The sequence below is a fragment of the Halichoerus grypus genome, chromosome 2 (assembly GCF_964656455.1).
Source record: "Halichoerus grypus chromosome 2, mHalGry1.hap1.1, whole genome shotgun sequence".
Classification (NCBI taxonomy): Eukaryota; Metazoa; Chordata; class Mammalia; order Carnivora; family Phocidae; genus Halichoerus; species Halichoerus grypus.
This window is the reverse complement of record NC_135713.1, coordinates 86303283-86323648: the sequence shown is the minus strand read 5'-3', so window position 1 is coordinate 86323648 and position 20366 is coordinate 86303283. Positions and strand designations below refer to the sequence as shown.

At 35.2% G+C, this 20366-nt stretch overlaps 2 long non-coding RNA genes across 5 annotated transcripts in view; one reads left to right on the top strand and one right to left on the bottom strand.

Moving 5' to 3' along the window:
* LOC144381117 (uncharacterized) overlaps nucleotides 1-20366 on the top strand; it is a 125123-nt gene that overhangs the window by 10435 nt on the left and 94322 nt on the right. The gene's annotated exons all lie outside the window — the stretch shown is intronic.
* LOC118538319 (uncharacterized) overlaps nucleotides 1442-20366 on the bottom strand; it is a 373755-nt gene continuing 354830 nt past the window's right edge. For all 3 annotated transcript variants that reach the window (XR_013445723.1, XR_013445725.1, XR_013445726.1), the window contains 3 exons: nucleotides 14426-14563; nucleotides 1774-1820; nucleotides 1442-1672 (listed from right to left, as the gene is read on the bottom strand). This is a non-coding gene — a long non-coding RNA (uncharacterized LOC118538319). The remainder of the gene's footprint in view (nucleotides 1673-1773; nucleotides 1821-14425; nucleotides 14564-20366) is intronic.

The window sequence follows — 20366 nt, the reverse complement described above, 5'->3', positions numbered from 1 at the left end:
CAAGCAATTTATCCAAGGCCACCCACTTTTAAGTTGAACTTTGGGTTAGTCTAATGCAAAAGCCTAGGTTTTCCGTTTTATCATGTGGACTCCAGGCTAATATTGATAGCCCTTCATAATATGAATACAGTTATTTTTAAATTAAAAATTTTAAAAACTCACTTTGCTTTTTAAAAAGAAGAGTAAAAAGGAAGAGAAACTTATGGGTTCTTATTATATGATAAACATGTAAGATACTGTCAAATACTTTCTACTGAATCCTTAAAATAAAAATTAGATTATTTCTATAGTAAATATGATAGGTATGGTTGGAATTCTGAATTCTAGACTTCATTTCTACTTAACATAATCCCTGCTTTTCTTAATTAGGTGGATAATTTATTTTTTAACCTCAGATAAACATTATAGATAATGCATGTTTTGCTTTTAGGTATCAAGGATTGAGCCACTTTTTTTTTGCTGGTTTTATTTATTCACTTACCAAATATTCGCTGAGTGAATATAATAGGCCAGGTAGCCTTCTAGGTGCTCAAGTTGTAGATAAAAATATCTATCCCTATAGAACTTACATTCTACTGAATTTTCTCTCTAGAACCAACTCATATACTACATGGAAAAATATTAGTTATAGACAATATACCTATTTGATAACATCCATCTACCATTGGTTTGATTCAAGAGGTCAGAATCATCAGAACATCAAACTTGAGTTGTATCTTAATCTGCCAGTTGGTAAAACAATTTCTTCCTTTTTTTTTTTTTTAACCTCGAGAGAATGAGTAGAAAAAGTGCTCACATGTTCACCTGAAACAAACTTCCTTTCCATCAAGAAGTAACATCAATAGCAAATTCTGAGATTGAGTAGGTAGCAGTGTTACTGAGCTTTTAAAAAATTTTTTTTTTGCAGTCATCTCTCTTATGTTCCTTTGCTTTCTTATACCTACCTCTGTGCCTAAGGCCTAAGACACCTGCTTTACATGGGTTTCATGTAATAATGAAATAAGTGAATAATATCACTCCTAGTGGCATTTCTGTTTCTCCATCACTTCCTTCCATCTGAGTGCACGGCATGAAAAGTTTCAAAGTTGTCATGTGTGTGAAGGAGTCTAGTTTCTGTGGTTACAATGTTCTCATATAATAATGTGATGTTGAGCATGTATGGTGAGCCATCACAAGTTTCATTCAGTCCTTACAAGTTATCATTACATGTATACAACAGTTGTCTTCATTCTCTGACTACTTGAACAGTTTAAAAAGATAGAAAAGTATAGAAAATTAGGGGACATTTCCCCACAAAGTACAAATATTATACCCATCCTCGTCAAAAGCAGACAGCTCAGAAACAAAAAAGGGTAAAACAATAATTTCCAAGAAAGCTATTTACATGCTCTTTCTTTAACCTAAATACAGATGAGCACGAAAATAGAAAAATCATTGTTAGGTAGAAAGCCGACTCTATTTAACCTTTTGCTGCTGGTGGGTAATTGACAAGGAAAGGAAACTTTGATCCCAAGACTTCTGTGTACAAGAGGTGGAGTTTGTTCTCTTCTTGCCAAAGCTACTGCAGCAAATGAAGACCTTTAAAAAAAAAAAAAAATGTCCCTAGTAGTAGACTTACTTACAGAATTGAAAAGCGCAGTCTGAAATTGCAGCATTTGCATATCCCTGTGCACTAGAAAATAGAAATAGAGACAGCTTGTTATATAGAACTATAATTGGTGAATACTCTAAACTTTTCAAATCAAAACTTGGAATAATATGCTGTTAGCTTACCAAATTTCACATGGGTAAGCAGCTGACATGAATTCGATTGGATCAGCCTGAAAAGGAATACCGATGATGTTCATGGAATGACATAGACCCATATGACTCAAAAGGAAATGGTTACACCAGAACAGCTCCAGAGACATTCTACCTACTCACACCTTAACTAAAGACAATTATTACACCAAACATTCCCTCCTTCCTTCACTCATTTATTTATTGGCTTTGAACAACTCATTAAGATCTAGGCACTAAGATAGGTGTTGGAGATACAGCAGTGAACAAAAAACATAGAATCTCCCCCCTCAGAACTCACACTTTAGTTATTTATGTATAGTTTTGGTAGTTTGGTATTATTTGTATAGTGGTAGAGACTCTTTGCTGCCTATCTCCTATCCATTCACCTCTTTTCCTTTTAAAGAAATCTCTATATTATCGAGGGTGCCATTGTACTCAGATAAAACAATATTTCACACCTTCCCTTTAAAAGAGAGATGTCCAATAAAATGTCAGCAAAATCAATGGATGAAGCTTCTAGCAAAGTTCTTTTTAACTGAGAGATATATCCCTGTGCACTTTTTCCTTCTTCCTTCCTCCTATACGGAACATGAATATGATGGCTGGAGCTGAACAGTCATTTTGAAACCATGAGACAACTTGAACATAGAAACAATATTCTAAAAATGTACAGGAGAAAAATCAAAGGAATCTAATTTTTAGTGAAATCTTAGAGTGACCACAGAAGTTCAGGAAAGCCTGCCTCTGAATTTCTTCCAGATGAAAAATAAAGTCATGTATTCATCTTAAATTATTATTTGAGTTTTTAAAAAATATGCCATTCTTTCTAATCTTGGTATATACCCATATATATGTATATATATGTAAAATAAATTGTAACACAAACATGAATTTATACACATACTGAAATGTTATTCCAAATGTGGACTTGGTTATTTTCAATTAAAACTTCCACACACCCCTACCATTCCAGCTTTATAAAGCTTTCTGTTGAAAGACAGCTTTGAGATGTTTTAAGGAAAGAGACCTAACTAGAGAAACTGGATGGCCATTCTAAGCAGTTTTTGGTATTCAGGAGGGATAAAGTAGCCATGAAGAGCCCCTTCCCTAATGAAGTTCAAGATAAACTATTCCTATTTGATATCTTCTACATTTGCTTTGATTTCAGTTTTATCATTTTGTAAATTCTTACAACATATCTTCTAGGTCATAAAATTCATTGTTTAATTAACCACCTTTAGTAATTTGTTTATGAGTATCTTCTCTCTTCAGTACAATTACCCTTGCATATAAGAACACTACCTCTTCCTGTTATTTCAGCCACTGGACTCAGATTAGGACAGGATATTCAATTATTAATGAGGTGACTGTATGACCCAGGGATTCATATTTAGTGAATAAAACATGCTATTTTGATTTTATTGGAACATTTAAAGTTTGTTTTTAAAAAAGGTGTTTATATGAGCACTTCTTAGAAGATAAATGTTTTCTAATAACGCATAAAAGTTTTATCTTTTGTTGCGATCTACAGGAGCATTTTTAGAAGGTCTTTAGAGGAGATCTCAGTGACAAGTTTAGTGATACTAGTCAACACGGGGTTCTATTGTTCTTTCGTTCAGCAGATCTTTCTTGAGGACCCTCTACCCAGCAAGCGTTCATCTAAGCTGGAGAGGAGGGGCGAGATGGGTGGGATGCAGTAAGACAAAAGCTGCACCACAAAGAACTATTCTAACTGGGAAAGCAGACTACAAACAAGAATGCAAATGTGTAATATAATTCGAGATGAGAGTACAAAGTTCTAGAATGAAATTAAAGCAGAACGGAAGGAGAGAGAATGATGGGGATGAGGACTACTTTTCCATGTGGAGGTAGAAGAGCCAGCAAAACAAAGCTCTAGAAAAACAGATTCCAAGAGCCTGAGGTAGATATGTGCTGGGTTTACTCCAGAAAGGCTAATGTGTGTGGATGGCTATGAGTAAGGCAAAGCGCCAGGGGCAGAGCTCCCAAAGGGAGGCAGAGAACAGATTGTTCAGGATTTAGGGGGTAAAAGTAAGAGTTTGCATTGTACTCCAAAGGAAATGGGAAGTGACTAGAAAGTTTTAATCAGGGCAATGCATCATTAGATATACATATTAAATTGTTCTTCTGGCTACAAGGTAAAGGATAGAGTGTTGGGAAAGCCTGAGGAAATCGAGAGGCCAGGTGAGAGATGACAAAGGTAGTTCAGGTGAGAAAGAATGTAGAGTGGACCGGAGGGTAGTGTTGAGAAGTCAAAGGGGCCACATTTAGAAAATATTCAGCAAGTAGAATTGAGAGGACTTTCTGATACACCTGGTGTGGTGGCAGTGTTTTGTTCAGAGTCAACACATAGAGCAGATGAAATGCAGAGTGACAATATTAACACACTGAGGTATTGAAAAAAATGTTATTTCATCCAGAGAAAACACAGCTTTGCTTAAAATAGTTTGCCTTTCAAATGAATGACCTGTCAGGGGATAAAGGGAGTCATAGAATACTTTATAAAGAATTCTTGTTGGTGCCTAATAATTCTTAAAATCAAGAGGTAGAGGGAGAAAAATAAAGAATGTTAATTTTTAGGATGATCGTTATTTTGTGAACAATTTAAATTATCTGGATTTTAGATTACAAATGTTGTATGTTGCTGCTTTTATTTTGCCTAAGACTTTCACTTTGTCCTCTGACAACTGGCAATTTTAATTATAGTAAGAAAAATTTAAAAAATATTGACAACTTAAAAATTTACAAAACCAGGTCAGTTAAGTTGAAAGCACTCAGTAGGATGTTAGCTATACTTCATTTCTGAGTTATTGGGTACCATCAGAAATGTAGACATTCAGAGGAAGGAGAACATATCAGAAAACTGTCAGCTTTGTGGATGGCTTGAAAGGTAGGAGTGAGATATATTTCAAAAAAATACCAGAGAAAAAGAGTGAAGCTTCCCAAATGTAGAGAACTCAGTGATTAAGCATGTTGCCTGTAGATTCTGACCGTAGGCATGCAGTGGGACTTTGGGTATTTCACACAACGGCACTGTTGCACCAGACAGGTAAACACATATCCACTCATTTGCTCACTGAATTTGATGAATTTACTCCAGTTTCCATAGAGTCAACACTACTAGGGTTTAATGGTATTTATTGTCAATTCCACTGGGAACATCTATCCGGAAAATGGCTGATCTGTGACAGAGTACAGTGAGAGGTGAGTCTACTGGTGATAGATAGGTAGGCAGGTAGGTAGGCTGACAGGCACTGAAGCAACTGTGGCTAGACCGCTGTACCCACAAGAGGGTGAAAATATTTACGATGCCCTCATGTAACATTCCTGGGTTTTTGGGTTTTTTTACATGACATCTCTTACATGGATATTCTTTGCAATTTTAGAAATTAAAAACTAAAAAGGTACTGATGAACAAAATAACTTCACAGAGATCATTTTGGAAGCACTCAAATTTTAACACTCAATTCTCATTAAAAGTCTCAATGTGAGAAACTTTTAAAAATGATTCATGATCAAATGAAATCAGCAGTAACAGGTTTGCCAAGATAAAGCTTGACCTTTCTACCTTAGGCTAGGTTATCAGGTTCACTGGGGAGAAAAATGGCACTTATAGTTGGAACCAGTAGTTAGCAATTAGGGACTGTACGTTATAATAATTTCATTTAGCATTTGAACAACTTTAAGATGTGATTTTTATCTCCATTCCATAAGATAAAGAAACAGAGTTTCAAAAGATAAATATTATCTGGGATTTGCAAAGTAAAGTAACTGGTGGAACTATGATTCAAACTCACTCTTTCCATGGTTTTCCCACACCCTTCTTTCAGTAAGTCTCTTCTTTAGCAGTAGGGAATCTTCATTAGATTGAAAGAAATGGTTAGAAGGTAAATTTCAGCTCATAAAAAGGAAGCACCTTCTATCTATTAACCACTCTTCAGGCAAAACAGACTTTCTCAGGAGATACTGAGATCTCTGCTAACTGTAACATCACATGAGTCTATTACTATATTCTATAATCATAATGAAATAAATTAGGAATGGGATCTTATCATGCAATTCAATTTATTACAAAAAGGGAGTCAGGTGGGTATATATCACCTACTAACTGCTAACAGCGCCCAGGGAAGCTAAAGAAGGATGGGCCCGTAACCCCTTCACCACTGTGCAAAGACACTAGACTGACACTGTTCATTCTTCAGTTGCCTTGGAGAGTATTAAGGGATGAGACCAGATTTGGATTGTGAATACCATCCACAGGGAGCTATGCATGAGTTGACAGATGTGTTGCTCAGATCAACCAGTAAAGAAAATGCACCAGAGGGTTTCTGATCCCACAAGTGCTACTCTTATCTTTTACAAGTTTTTAAATGAGATGATATTTACTTTGTATCTTCACCAAAGCACATTCTATCTTCTGATAGAAACTGAACCAAAATTATTGGTCTGCCTAGTGACTCAAACTACTCTAAATTGTTTTGAGTCCAATACAAATATATTTAAAAGAAAAAAATGCTACCTTATCTAATAACAAATAGATACTTCTCATTCAGCTGATGCATTAGAAACACCCCAGTTATATTCCTGTTTTGTGAGCAGTTGCACTTCCTCTAATTTGTTTCCATTTTGACCTTCACCAATAGTTCTGATGAATTTATTTGTGACTTTTATATTCATACATAAATAGAAGCTATGACTCTACCATTAAATAATACCTGCTTAAATTTCAGGTACTGTAGCTACTGATAGTGATGAGAAAATTAACAGAAAGCTGAAAGATTTCTCAAGACGCTTTTGAAATATATTTATTTGCCTCTGCCTTCCAACCTCTTCAGATGAATTGTGCTTTATTATCTAGCCTATGTACTATGGCTTCTGTCACAATATATTCTTAAAAAAAAAAAAAGATTTCTTTTATTTATTTGAGAGAGAGAGAGAGCACAACCGGGGGAGCAGCAGAGGGAGAGGGAGAAGCAGACTCCCTGCTGAGTAGGGAGCCCAATGTGGGACTCGATCCCAGGCCTCTGAGATCATGACTTGAGCTGAAGGCAGAGGCTTAAACCTACTGAGCCACCCGGGCGTCCCTTTCACAATATATTCTAATAGCAAGTATTACTGCATCAGATGAGAATGAACTTGGATGACACAGTGCAATACTTAGATGACAAAGAACATTAGTGATACAAACAAACAAAAGAGGGTTTTTTTCATCATTAAAGAGAAAGATATAGAACTGAGGCTACTACCAGGAAAGGGGTATATTAGGCCATCTTCATTATTAATACATATTATCTGATGTGAATATTAAAATTCTAGCATTTACATAAGAAATATAAACTACATTGACTACAAACATTGGCAAGGATGCACAGCGCACTCGTACTCTCACACTGCTTGTTGAAATATAAAATGGTTCAACCACTTTGGTAAAAGTTTGGTAGTTTCTTAAAATTTTAAATATAAATCTATCAAATGATCCATTCATTCCATCCTAAGTATGTACTCAGGGTGTAAACATACCCATCCATCAAAGATTTATATGCAGATGTTCATAGCAGCCTTATTTGTTATAGCCCCAAACCAGAAACACCACCAATGTCCATCCACAGGTGAACAGATAAGCAAACGTTGTATACCCATACGATGAAACACTATTTAGCAATGAAAAGGAAGGAATTACTGATGTGTGCTACAACGTGGATGAATCTCAAAAGTATGCTTAGTGAAGAAGTACATACTGTATGATTCCATTCATATAAAATACTAAAAAATATACAAACTAATCTGTAGTGGTGGAAAGCAGATCAATGGTTACCTGGGGAACCAGGTAGGCAAACAACAGATTACCAAGTAGCCCAAGGAAATTTTGAGGAGCGAGGGATACGTTCATGATCTTGGTTTTGTTGATATTTTAATGGATGAACACATATTTCAAAACTTATATTCTACACTTCTGATATGTGCGCTTTATTATATGTCAATTATATCTTAATAAAGTTACTATAAAAACTACAGTACATAATAGAGTTGCTTGTTTTGGAAGCAAAATATTTATACTTAAGCCAAGGCTCATAGTGATATTCAAGAAGTCTTCTTAGCATTTAGTTAATACATTCAGAAGAAAGACCACTTTTTAAAAAATGATGCAAAATGCCAAACAACAGTGAACATGTGTTACTCTAAAAATATCTTATCTCTCCCCAATGCCCATTTTTAATTTTAGAATTCATCTAATTGTTTCAAGGAGCTGATGTTAGAAACCTACAAATGAAAAAAAAAAAAAACCTCATACGCAAAACCTTTACCTCTGTTCACACTGGATGTTATATTTGGTCCATGGTCAGCTTCATTTAGTTCCACCTCTATTAGAAAGCAAAATGGACTTTTAAAATGAAAACTAACCTCCTTTCTAATGCAAGTGGAATCTGCTACTGTCTACACTGAAATGTTACCTAAGACCCAATCATGCATCATGTAGTCATATTAACAGTCACTTGGGACAGTACTCACCTCCAGGAATAATGGAATTGCCGTCTAGAAAACCTCTTCATTTAATGCTCCTCAGCCATGCTGTGCTTTGGAGGGAAGACACTTTTTTATTCAGTACTAATACACCCCTTTCCTGGTAGTAGCCTCAGTTCTATCCTATCTCTTTCTCTTTAATGATGAAAAAAAAAAAAAAACCTCTTTTATTTGTTTGTATTACTAATGTTCTTTGTCATCTAAGTATTGCACTATGTCATCCAAGTTCATTCTCATCTGATGCAGTAATACTTACTATTAGAATATATTGTGAAAGAAGCCACAGTACATAGGCTAGTATTTAGCTGTAGTTCCCCTTTGTGTGTAAGAACCTCCTTTGTTCCCAGCATTTACTATTCTCAGACAGAAACTCAGTAGGGAGTTTCAAGTCTTCTAATACTTTGATATCCCACTGAGAAGCTGTGTGATACAGGTAGGATTAAATATCCAAATCCTGTCTGTGAGAAAGTTTCTTTTTTCCAGGCATTAAAAAAGGTCAATTGATAACCACTTAAGAACTCTGGCTACCCCCGGGGACCTCCCCATTTAGTAACTTATTCAGGAGAGGTGGAATGTAGCCTACCTAAAGGTTGAAAGCAGGAACTTAAGGGCAGGGCCAGCTTCATGGGCACTGATGACCTGCGCAGTCACACTGTACTTCGAGAGTCCTATGCTTAGAGAGTCCTATGTTTGGTTTAGTGCTCTTCTTTTGCCTCTTGAAGCACAATAATTTTTGAACAAGGGGCCCCACATTTTCATCTTACATTGGGTTCTCACAAATTGGGTAGCCTTTCTATTAAGAGTTCAGACAGACCATTTATAAATTGTATGCCCTTCTAAGAACTTGTTTCCTCATCCATAAAATGAAGGTAATTATTGCACCTACCTCCCAGGATTGTTCTTAAGAGTATATGAGAAATACTTAAGCTTCATGTCTGGTACATAATAAACACTGAATAAATATTGACTATTATCTTTGTTGCTATAAAGTCATTTGGTTCACTATGGTCTTCTGTTTACTTCAAAGTTGTGTATTACGTTGTTCAATATAGATATATTGGTGTGTTAATTTTTAAAATATATACATATATGTAATTTAAAATTATGTATATCAATGCCTTACATGACATTCTCCTGGATTTCCTCAGAAGAATGAGGAATAACACACTGAATTTTACTGCAACCCATGCTTCAGAACAACTGATGATAAAGAAGAGGTTAATGTTCCCCTAAGCTTGACTAAACTTTAGACAAGCTTCCTCTTGACTCTAGGCTCTTGACCTCCCTTCTCTTAGAGCATTTAGTTTAGCAAACTTGAAATTCTAGGTTCTTTTTTTGCCTCTTTGAGATATAAATCTCCTCCCAGACTTTTGCCAATTTTACAACCCAATGATGTCCTTTCTCAAGGACCTGAGAGCCATCACATTGAAATGTAAACATCAGGGGACATAACACCTCTCTCTCCCAGTCTTGGTGAGAAGGTGGGAGACTAACTTAAATAAGCAACAATTAACAAACACAGATTACCTAATCACATTGACCAACCTTCCCCCTAACATCCCTCAGCAATTTTTTTCACTGGCTTACCCCAGCACTTAAAAACCCTCTGCTTCTTGTTTCAGTGGAGTTGAGGTCAGTCTCTCTCCCTTACTGCAAAAGTCTTAAATAAATTCTTCCATGCCTGTTTAATTCTATCTAGTGCAATTTTTCTGACACTGAGGACACTTTTAAGGGTTTATGACTATTTCAAAGTGTGTCCAAGAAAGCAAACTGTGTGGATTCAGATCCCAGACACACCTTTTATTATCTAAGGTGTGCTTGGGCAAGTATCTTAAATCCTCTGAATCCTGGTTTCCTCATTTACATATTAGCAATATTATTAGTGCCTATCTTACAGAGCTTTTGGGGGAAATAAATCAGATAGCCATTTATAATTCTTAGCCAATTTAAGCTTGGCTAAATATATATCTTGGCTATAAACAAATATCTCAATAAATGCTAGCTACTACTATTAGTTATAGCATAAAAATGACGGATATTATTTGGTCTCAGGTGATAAACCAGGCCTTTGTCATCTTTTGTTGTGACTTCTGGAAGTTTCTGATTTCCTTTTCAAATCTACAGTCTTCCCCACCCCGTCAATCCTCAACACAGGAGCATTCTAAAAATGCAGCTTCTATTATTTGTCCCATTTGTATTACCCCTCGATGCTTTTCCATTACTGTGAGGATAAAGTTCAGATTCCTGAGGATGGCATTCAAAGGACACCCAGATCCAGCCCTGGCCAATTCTCCAGCCTCCTGTCTTGTGACCTCCCACCGGCATCTCTGTCTGCACGCATCCCCTCAGCATTCAGGACTTCCGTAGGGTTCCGGTAGCAATGCCCAATTGATTCTGTGACTCCCACTACTCTGTGTGCTGAGAAACCCTTCCCTATCTTCCACATAAGGAGCATGTGGTCATTAAGATCCACTCAAGTGCCAACTCCCCAGTGAAGTCTTTATGTTTGTTCATTTTTGTACTGATTTCACTTATATTTTAATTAAAATATAACCTAAGTTTATTGTAGAATATTCACAAAATTCAAAGACAGAATGTGGAGGTCATTTATTTAACATGTCTCCCCTTTTCATACCCTTTCTGAAAGGTAACCATTGTTAAGAGTTCAATTTTCTTCTTTTAATTGCATTTATAAACTAATACACAGAAACACACTCGATACATGTTTTTCAAACGAAGTATGATCATACTGAACATACAATTCTGGAACTTGCTCCTTTTTTAAAAAACTATTTCATGAGTGATCTCATTTACTTCCACAAAGACCCTGTGAAATAGGAGGCAATATTATCTCCCATTTTCCAGCAGAGAAAACAAGTTCAGAGAAGTTAACTCTGTGGCTTAAGTTCATATGGATAGTAACAGGCAGAGATGGATACATCTCCGTCCTCTCCAGGCAGAGATGGATGACGGACTCCAAAGAGAATGGGAGGTAGTCATCAGAGGAAGGCCCAAATTTGACATCTTAGTAATGGAAGAGTTTGAGGCCTGAGTGAGCTTCAACAAGAGTGCTGCTGGAGACAACAGAGAAGGACAAGGAACTTTGAAATCTTAAACTTCCCTTCTTAGAGAAGGTGGTAGATCCAAGAAAGGCTGAGTTCAGTTTCCTAAAGCCGACACCTATTGTCTGGGTTTATGGGACTATGTGTGTTTGCTTCTTGGTTTAGGAAACTGGGAGGAGTGGTAGGGAAAGTATGGCTACCACTTCTCCCTTTGTAGGTGAACAACTGTCCTGATTTGTCCTTTTCCCATGACATGGGACTTTCGGTGCTAGAGACAGAAAGCACAAAACAACCAGGATGAACTAGTCACCTTGCTTGAAAATAAACTTTTGGAAAAACTCCTCCCAAATTTCCACCTCCATCTCTTAGACCTATTTTAATCCCACTCAGCCTTGAAGGTCCACCTCAAATGTCACATTTTCCATGTCATTCCTATAATTTCTATTATTGAATAATAAATAATTATTATAATAATTAATAAATAATAATTATGCCAATAATAATTTTCTCAATACCACATATTCAATGACCCATCTTTTCCCACTGACCTAATCTCTCATATGTTTAGTTTCCATATGTGTTTGGTTCTGTTTCTAGGTTCTCTCTTAGAATTTAAACTCCTTAGTAAGAAGCCACTATCCTAGTCATTTTGAGTCACCACCACCACCACCACCAATGCCAAATTCTATGCATCCTGTTTGCTAGGTGCTTAATATTTACTGAATTTAATTAAAATAAGCCTATTATTGTTATAAGCCCTTTTTGACTTTTATTGCCTTAGATCCAATGGGAAGATTCATGGAAATTTTAAATGTGCTAGAACTGAAAGGACACCATTTGGATGATTTGCATTACAAAGCCTCAAAAACCTGTTCAACATATTCATGACTATTTACTTGGATTGGACTTCAAATATGACATCAGATTAGATTCTAAAATAGAAAAAAAAAAAAACTTTACCATTTCAATTTGAAACAGCCAAAGCATTCATTTGAAAACTAATATGAAGATTAAAAATGGTTTTCAAAATTTGAAAATATGGAGACACTGTTTATAAAACAAAATATGGGGCACCTAGGTGACTCAGTTGGTTAAGCATCTGCCTTCGGCTCAGGTCATGATCCCAGGGTCCTGGGATTGAGTCCCACATCAGGCTCCCTGCTCAGCAGTCTGCTTCTCCCTCTCCCTCGGCCCCTCCCCCCTACTCGTGCTTTCCCTCTCTCAAATAAATAAATAAAATCTGTAAAATAAATAAATAAAACATGAAAAGTCTATTGACATCCTGGTGGAAATGAAACCATGGGATGGCAAGGGAATGGGATGTTGGAGAAAATCATGTACAAGATTATTGTCCAGTTTCTAGCTCTTGTTTTGGGTAGTGGGTTCATAAGTGTTTATTTTACCATTTAAACTAACAAATAAATAATAACTAAAACATAGGACATGCATAGACTGATAATGAGAGAACATAATGAACTATAGGTTATGTTTAATCTAATTCTGTGCAACTGAAGTACAATTTAAAAACATGGGGAAGTGTCAATAATGTAAATACATGGAAATATATATTGCCTATATTGGCCATATTAAATATCGGCTCACTTTAACACAAATATATTGAACATATATTGTTAGTATATGATTTGGCTTTTTAAGTAATTATTTTTAGATCATTGGAATCTATTATTTTTTTAAAGAAATTACTATTTTAAAAATTAGAACCAGTAATATAAATTACTTAATTTTAAACACTGCTTACTTGACTTTTGACCATGTATCTCATTAATTAAAAATTTTTTAAAAATACAAGCTCAATGTAGAAATATTCATTTATTTACACTCATATATATCTTTCACTTTCATTGGCTATTTTAAGGAAAGATATACATTTAGGGAAAGGTTAGCTGTTAATGATGGACGAAAATCTCCTATTCTTAATATCTTCTTACTCTATGTTATTATGGCATCTTTGAATTACCTTATAATATGGCTGACAACTCCTACCAGAAGTATGAGAAATTTCAGCTCTGTCACTTTCCTTTGATTCCCTTATGTATAAATTGTAAGTATTTTTTATTCAATCAGTAATTCTGTCACCATTTTCCAAGGGATATTTTAATTAACATAAAATAACATACTCTGGAAATCCACTTAACCAATTGTGTGCAAGTAATCAGCTAGAGGTGAATAAAGGCAAGAGGACACTCTCAAGGCCTCCAAATGATGGAACACTCATGCACACCTTGTACCAGTAGTTTTGCAATATTTCTGAAGCACCTGACAGTAACAACAACCAAATTCTCAGAAGTCCTACTTTGGAGAATTTATGTTAAGAAAACTGTCAGTTAAATAGACAAAGATTTACAAACTTAGGTGTTCCCAGAGCATTATTTCTATTATTGAAAATTTTAATGAGTTTAAAATTTTCAACTGAAGAATGTTTAAACAATTTGTACTCATCCACAGGCTGGAATAATAGGCAGCCATTAACATGGTATTTCTAAAATATTTGATAACAATGAGAAATGCTTATAATAGTAAGTAAAAACAGCAGGATACAAAATAGTGTATACAATTTAAAAATACAAATGTAGGGAAAATTGTAAGGTAGTACATTTTACATTTTCCTTTGTTCTGTCCTTCAAATTGCAAGTTATCCACAATAAGCACGAGTTACATTTATAATAACAAAATCTCCTTATAAAGTTATTTTTAAAATTAACCCTCATAATCCTGCTACCCAGAGATAACCATTATTAAAATCTTGGTCTCTTCCTGTATTCTTTCTACGCATATTAATATAGTTGATATCATACATATATATATATAATTTTAATATTTTACTTTTTTTTTAAAGTTAACATTAGAGAATAAACACAAAATCAGTATATGTTAGTATTTAAAAAATCTTTGGGTCAAATAGATTTGAGCTTAAGTCTTGATTTTTCCACTGACCAGCTACATCAAATAGAATTGTGTTTGGCTGCACTTACTAAAAATGTAACTTCTGTGACTTAATCAAACACAGTTAAGGGACTTACGCAAACATGGATTGGTACAGTTCTCAAGAATTTCCTCAAGGTCCAGGCTTCTCCTAGCCTCCTGTCCTGCCATTCTTAGCTTGTGGTTTTCAGCCATCGTTATAAGATGACTACTACACATACAGGCTTCACCTGCCCCTTTGGGAAAAGAAAAGGAGAAAGATGAGGGTCAAAAGGCTGAAAAGGCTCATTCTATTGAGTCTTCCTTTAGAATAGTAATCTCTGCTTAAATTGAATTGGCCATAATTAGTCATGTGGCCAGCCTCAATTGTGTTAGTCTGGTGGCTCAGTATTTTCAGCTGAGCTCACTGCAAACTCAAACAAAATTGGAGATCTGTTAGTAAGCAAGAAAAGAGAATGGATTTTAGATGTAAAATCCTCAGCAAAACACTTAGCCTTGCTAAGGTTCAGTTTTTTCACCTTTGAAATAAGATCAAGAAAGTATCTTATACCAGGTGACTGGGAGGACTTAAAGGACATAAAATGATTAGCAAAATGCCTAAAATTTAGAGGTTTTCAAGAAGTTTCAGCTATTACTTATTAGAACTCAAAAACAATAGTCTATGATATAATGATATACCTCAATTTCATTGACAATGCTAATTTATTTTGGCTACTGTAAACATATATCTTTTATAATTGATAATAAATATATGATTTAAATTAATGCTGCTACGAACAATTTGTGCATAATTTTTCTGTTAGTTTGTATTCTTGAGAAAAATTCATAGAAATTAAATTAGTGGATCCAGGAGTTTGAACAATTTTAAAACACTTGATCCATCTTGGCAGTTTGCTCTCCAAAATGTTTCTTTTCTTAATTTCCACAACAGTTCTCATTTCTTCACTCTAAACTTTACCTCATTGGGAAACTGCTAATTTGATTTGGCAAAGACTACTACCTACTCATCAAACCCCATATTTTCCTCTTCTTCCTGTCCGCACAGCTTTTCTAGCTGCTCTATTTTGTTATTTAATGTTTTAATAAAGAAGCACCTTTATTATTATATCACATGTTATTGTAATATTTTATTGGTACACTTCAATTTAATTGGTTTCTTTTTTAAACAAAGATTTTATTTATTTGACAGAGAGACAGTGAGAACAGGAACACAAGCAGGTGGAGTGGGAGAGGGAGAATCAGGCCCCCCGCTGAGCAGGGAGACCGATGCGGGGCTCAATCCCAGGACCCTGGGATCATGACCTGAGCCCAAGGCAGACACTTAACGACTGAGCCACCCAAGCGCCCCTGGTTTCTTTTGAAATCTTTTAAATTCTATTTTATGTATTTAAAAACATTCTCTGATGGTGTGCCTGGGTAGCTCAGTTGGTTAAGCATCTACCTTCCGCTCAGGTCATGATCTCCAGATCCTGGGATGGAGCCCCACTTCGGGCTCCCTGCTCAGCAGGGAGTCTGCTTCACCCTCTCCCTTTACCCCTCCCCCCACTCATGCTCTCTCTCTCTCTTTTCAAGTAAATAAATAAAATTTAAAAAAAATTATTCGGAAAAGAGGTCCTAAGCTTCACCAGACTGTAAGATGGCCTTGGTACCAAAAAATTTAAGAATGGTTGCTTATATTATGTTTGAGCCATTTTACATTGTTGAGTCTTTTTGTTATACATTTTAGCATTACCCGTACTTATAGAAGTAATGAATAGTGTCTGGAGGGTTTGGGCATTGTAGAATTAAATTTGATGTCATCACATACATATATGTATTTCATACATCAATCCTATGAGATTATTGTATTTGTGGCAAATGTTCTTACCAGTTCTTGTTTGTCTTTTCATTTTATGATATCTGGTGTATAGCACTCAAATGTGTTTATGTGGTCAAATCTATCATTCACTTTTTATGTGATTTTTATATATCTTTCTCATTTAAAAAATTCTTCCCCAACCAAAAATCAGTCATGGGTGCTAACATTCCTCACCCAAGGGAGTGTGCCAGTCCATGTGAATATAACTCTTGGGTTGTGTAGCCTCCAACATGGGCAACTATAGTCAGCAACATCAATTCCTTAAATTCTTACCTATATAGTTTAAGTCTTTAATCCATTTGGAATATATTTAATTTTCTGTTGTGAGATGGATAAGGAAGATGGATAATTTTTACAAAACCAATTTTCCAATAATTTAACTTTTCCACTGCTATTTCCTTTGGAATATATTAAAAATTTTTAATATATATGGGTCTGTTTTTGAACTGTTCCATGCTAATCTTGTGCCAGTACTATATTTAAAAAATTATTGTTAATTTTATAATACTGTTTTATAGCTGGTTGGGCTAGTTTACCTTTGTTACTTGTAATTTTTAAGTTTTTGATACTCTGAAAAAAATCTTCCAGAAAAAAATGCAGAATATACTCTCAGCAGAATGAAACTTTGACAGTTGCAGGAAAAATCTGTATTGCCAAATAAAGAATGATGCCAAGATTTCTTTGTATATTTGGCCCCAAAGAAAATACTGTACTTATATTTTACCCACAAATTTATGAGTGACCTCACTTCAACTTTTTCACTTAGACTTAACGGTGTGGTGAGAAGAGCTCTGGAGTAAGCGTCAGAAGTCCTCAACTTGAAAACATCTTTAATTCTTTCTAGGTGCCTAACTTTAGACATGTTGCTTATTGTCTTAGAGTCTTAGTTTCCTCATGGGTAAAATGTGAGTATAATTTCTATTCTATCTATTACCCAGGACTGCCATGAAGAATGAGATAATATATTTGAAATCTCTTTAAAAACTGTAAAGTATTATAGGCAACAAATTAATATTTAATTAAAGTTACTGTTTTACTGGACCTGGAGATGTATTTACTGTTGTCTACATTTGTATCACTGCATTCTCTAGAGCAGAATTTGATATAAGACAGATAGGTCTTGGATATCATCCAGAAGATTTAGTTTTGCTGGAGAAGCCAAAAAGATCTCATTATAAGTTAGTCCCATGACATGGACTCTGAGGATGGTATTAGACACAGGTTACAATTTATGTACCTTTCAGTGTTTGAATGGGGTAACTGAGGGGAAAAATTAACAATGACTTTACATGACCCAGAATTGTGTAAGACTGATGAACCACAGACCTGTACCTCTGAAACAAATAATACATTATATGTAAAAAAAATTAAATAAGATAGTAGGAAAGGAAAAATGAAGGGGGGGAATCGGAGGGGGAGATGAACCATGAGAGACTATGGACTCTAACAAACTGAGGGTTCTAGAGGGGAGGGGGTGGGGGGACGGGTTAGCCTGGTGATGGATATTAAAGAGGGCACGTATTGAATGGAGCACTGGGTGTTATACGCAAACAATGAATCATGGAACACTACCGCAAAAACTAATGATGTATGGTGATTAACATAATAATAATAAAACACAATGACTTGACATGACCCAAAGGTAAAATATGGGGATGGAAGCTGAAAATAAGTTATACCAAAAAAATGAGAGCCTGGTTTTAGTTGTACAAAAGAGGAATCTTTTTGAATAGGGGTCAAGATTCCAGATGGTTCAGAGTTGTCAAATTTATACCTGTCAAAGTACAGTTTTGCAAGGAGTTTGAATGCAAGGTAGAACACAATGGTGACACATTCAGTAACATTTATTGTCAAGCAGCATTTAATTTCCTTGCAGAACAAACACATTCCTTGGAGACACTGTATAGCACACTATGTCTTCCAAAATTATATGTACAAATTGTGATTGATATGTTTCCACTCTAAAATTACCATTATGTGTGTACAGTCTACACTGTTGTAGAGAATTACCATAAACATCAACAGGAGGAGTGTATTTCCCTATGAAATGATGCCCAATACTGTAAAAGTGTTTATAAAAAAGGAAGTACATTCTTTAAACAGACTCCATGTGCAGTCTTCTATTGCTCTTTTTAAAATAAGAAATGTTTTTACCAATTATGAGGGGAAATGGTGAGGGAACTAGCATTTTATGGACTCCTACTATGCGTCACCCACATACAAGCAGTATGTTATAATCGTAGCATTAAATGCTTCCATGCATAATAGCTTTGCAAGTTGATTTCTAAGTTTGCCAATGTTAACTTTATAAAGCAGAGGCAGTTTTCGATAGTGTGTAGATTTTAGGGTCAGCAAAGCTGGGTTTGGAAACCAATTCTGGCTCTTCTGCACTGTAAAAATTACTTGACCTCCCTAAATTTAAGCTTGATTTTTCATTTCTACTAGTAAAAACAGATACTACTACGACTACTACTACTACTACTACTACTAACAGAAATGGTGATATTAATACATCATAATAATATTAGGAAATAATAATAGTTGTGTGACAAAGATAATAAACATAAAGAGTTTATTCAGTATCTAAACTTAGTAAGCAATAAATAATTGTTCGTAAGTATTATAAAGACTCCAAAACTTTTACCAGTAAAAAGAAAACTTTCATATTAAATTGTGTTTTCAAAGATCTTTTTTCTTTATCTCTTTTCTGGAATTTATGTAGTTCCTGCTATAACTTAGAAATTTTTCATTGAGCCAGATTACTAATTGAATCTCTTCAACGTGCATAGCATCTCAACTAGATAGCACTCTGGCCCTGCATCATGTTAAGTTTCTGAATAGCTAGCAAAATGCTATGGGCTCAGTAAAATTGGCTAATTCAACTTCCTGCTTCCAGAAACAAAAAATAATTATTTGTAGCCTGACAGATTTAATATAAAGGGATCTATTTTAAAATTTACACATCATACTACATAAAGTGAGCAGCTAGGAGGTTTTAATCTACTTATAAAAATAATTGAATTATAGTTCCTTAATATCTCCAATGAAAAAAGCCTCAGAGCATTATAATCGTTAAAGAGAAATCTAAAATTCCCCCAGATTCTATTCCAGTGGCTTCCAACTCACTTGAAAAAAGACTGACGTCCTTGGAACGGCCAAGAGTACTAAACAATCCGCCACCCCCAACTTCTTCACCCCAACACTCACACCTTTCCCTCCAAGACTCTGATTCCTCCTCCAAGCTCTAAGTTTTAGCCACACTGATTCTTCCACCAAACATCAGGCTCCCATGTGCATCTGATTTTTCCTGTGCCTGGAACAGTCTTCCTAAGATATCCTGATGGCTCCCCAACTCACCTCATTTGGAAATTTGCTCAGATGTGTTCTTTGTGGCAAGATCTACCCAAACTCACCTCAGAACCAACCCCCACTTTGTCCAGTGCCCATTGTCTCCCCACCCTGCTTAATTTTTCTCTATACATTTATCAACTATCTTACATACTTCTTATTTTACTTTCTTTATTATTCACCTTCTTTGAAACAAAATATGAGTTGTATGATAGCAGAGATTTCAATTTGGTTCACAGGTCTATCTCCAGTGCCTATTATATACATCATTCCTAGTATATAATAGACACTTATTAAATCTTGATTAAATGAATACTTTCTTCCTTCAAAAGTAAAAGTTTTAATTGGTGACTTCCAACATGAAAAAAAATGGACATGTACTTTTATGAGACACTAATGGCTAAATATTTAGTGTCTACTTTCAATCTAAGAACAAGGAAGAACTCCAGTAACACAATTTATTTAAGAGGACATTCATACATTATGCTATACAACCAGAAGGAATGAAAATTCTGAGGAATTAAATGCTGGATAGGGGAGAAAGAGCCTCAGGGCACCGGAGGGAATCTTCAAATGCAATGGGACAACTCCCTTATTCATCCTATGAGAAATTACTGGAAGAAGTACATAATTGAGAACTTCTACATCAAAATGAAATAATGTTAAACTAAAAGACAAGACATATTTTAAACTACAAATAAAACATATACGGATGCTATGTTCCTCTTGGTTGTTAAATTGAATTATTCAGAATGAATTTCCAAATGAAATTTTATGGCACTAGACTATTGTTTCACTGGACTGTTTCTAGTTGTATATCCAACAAAACTGCC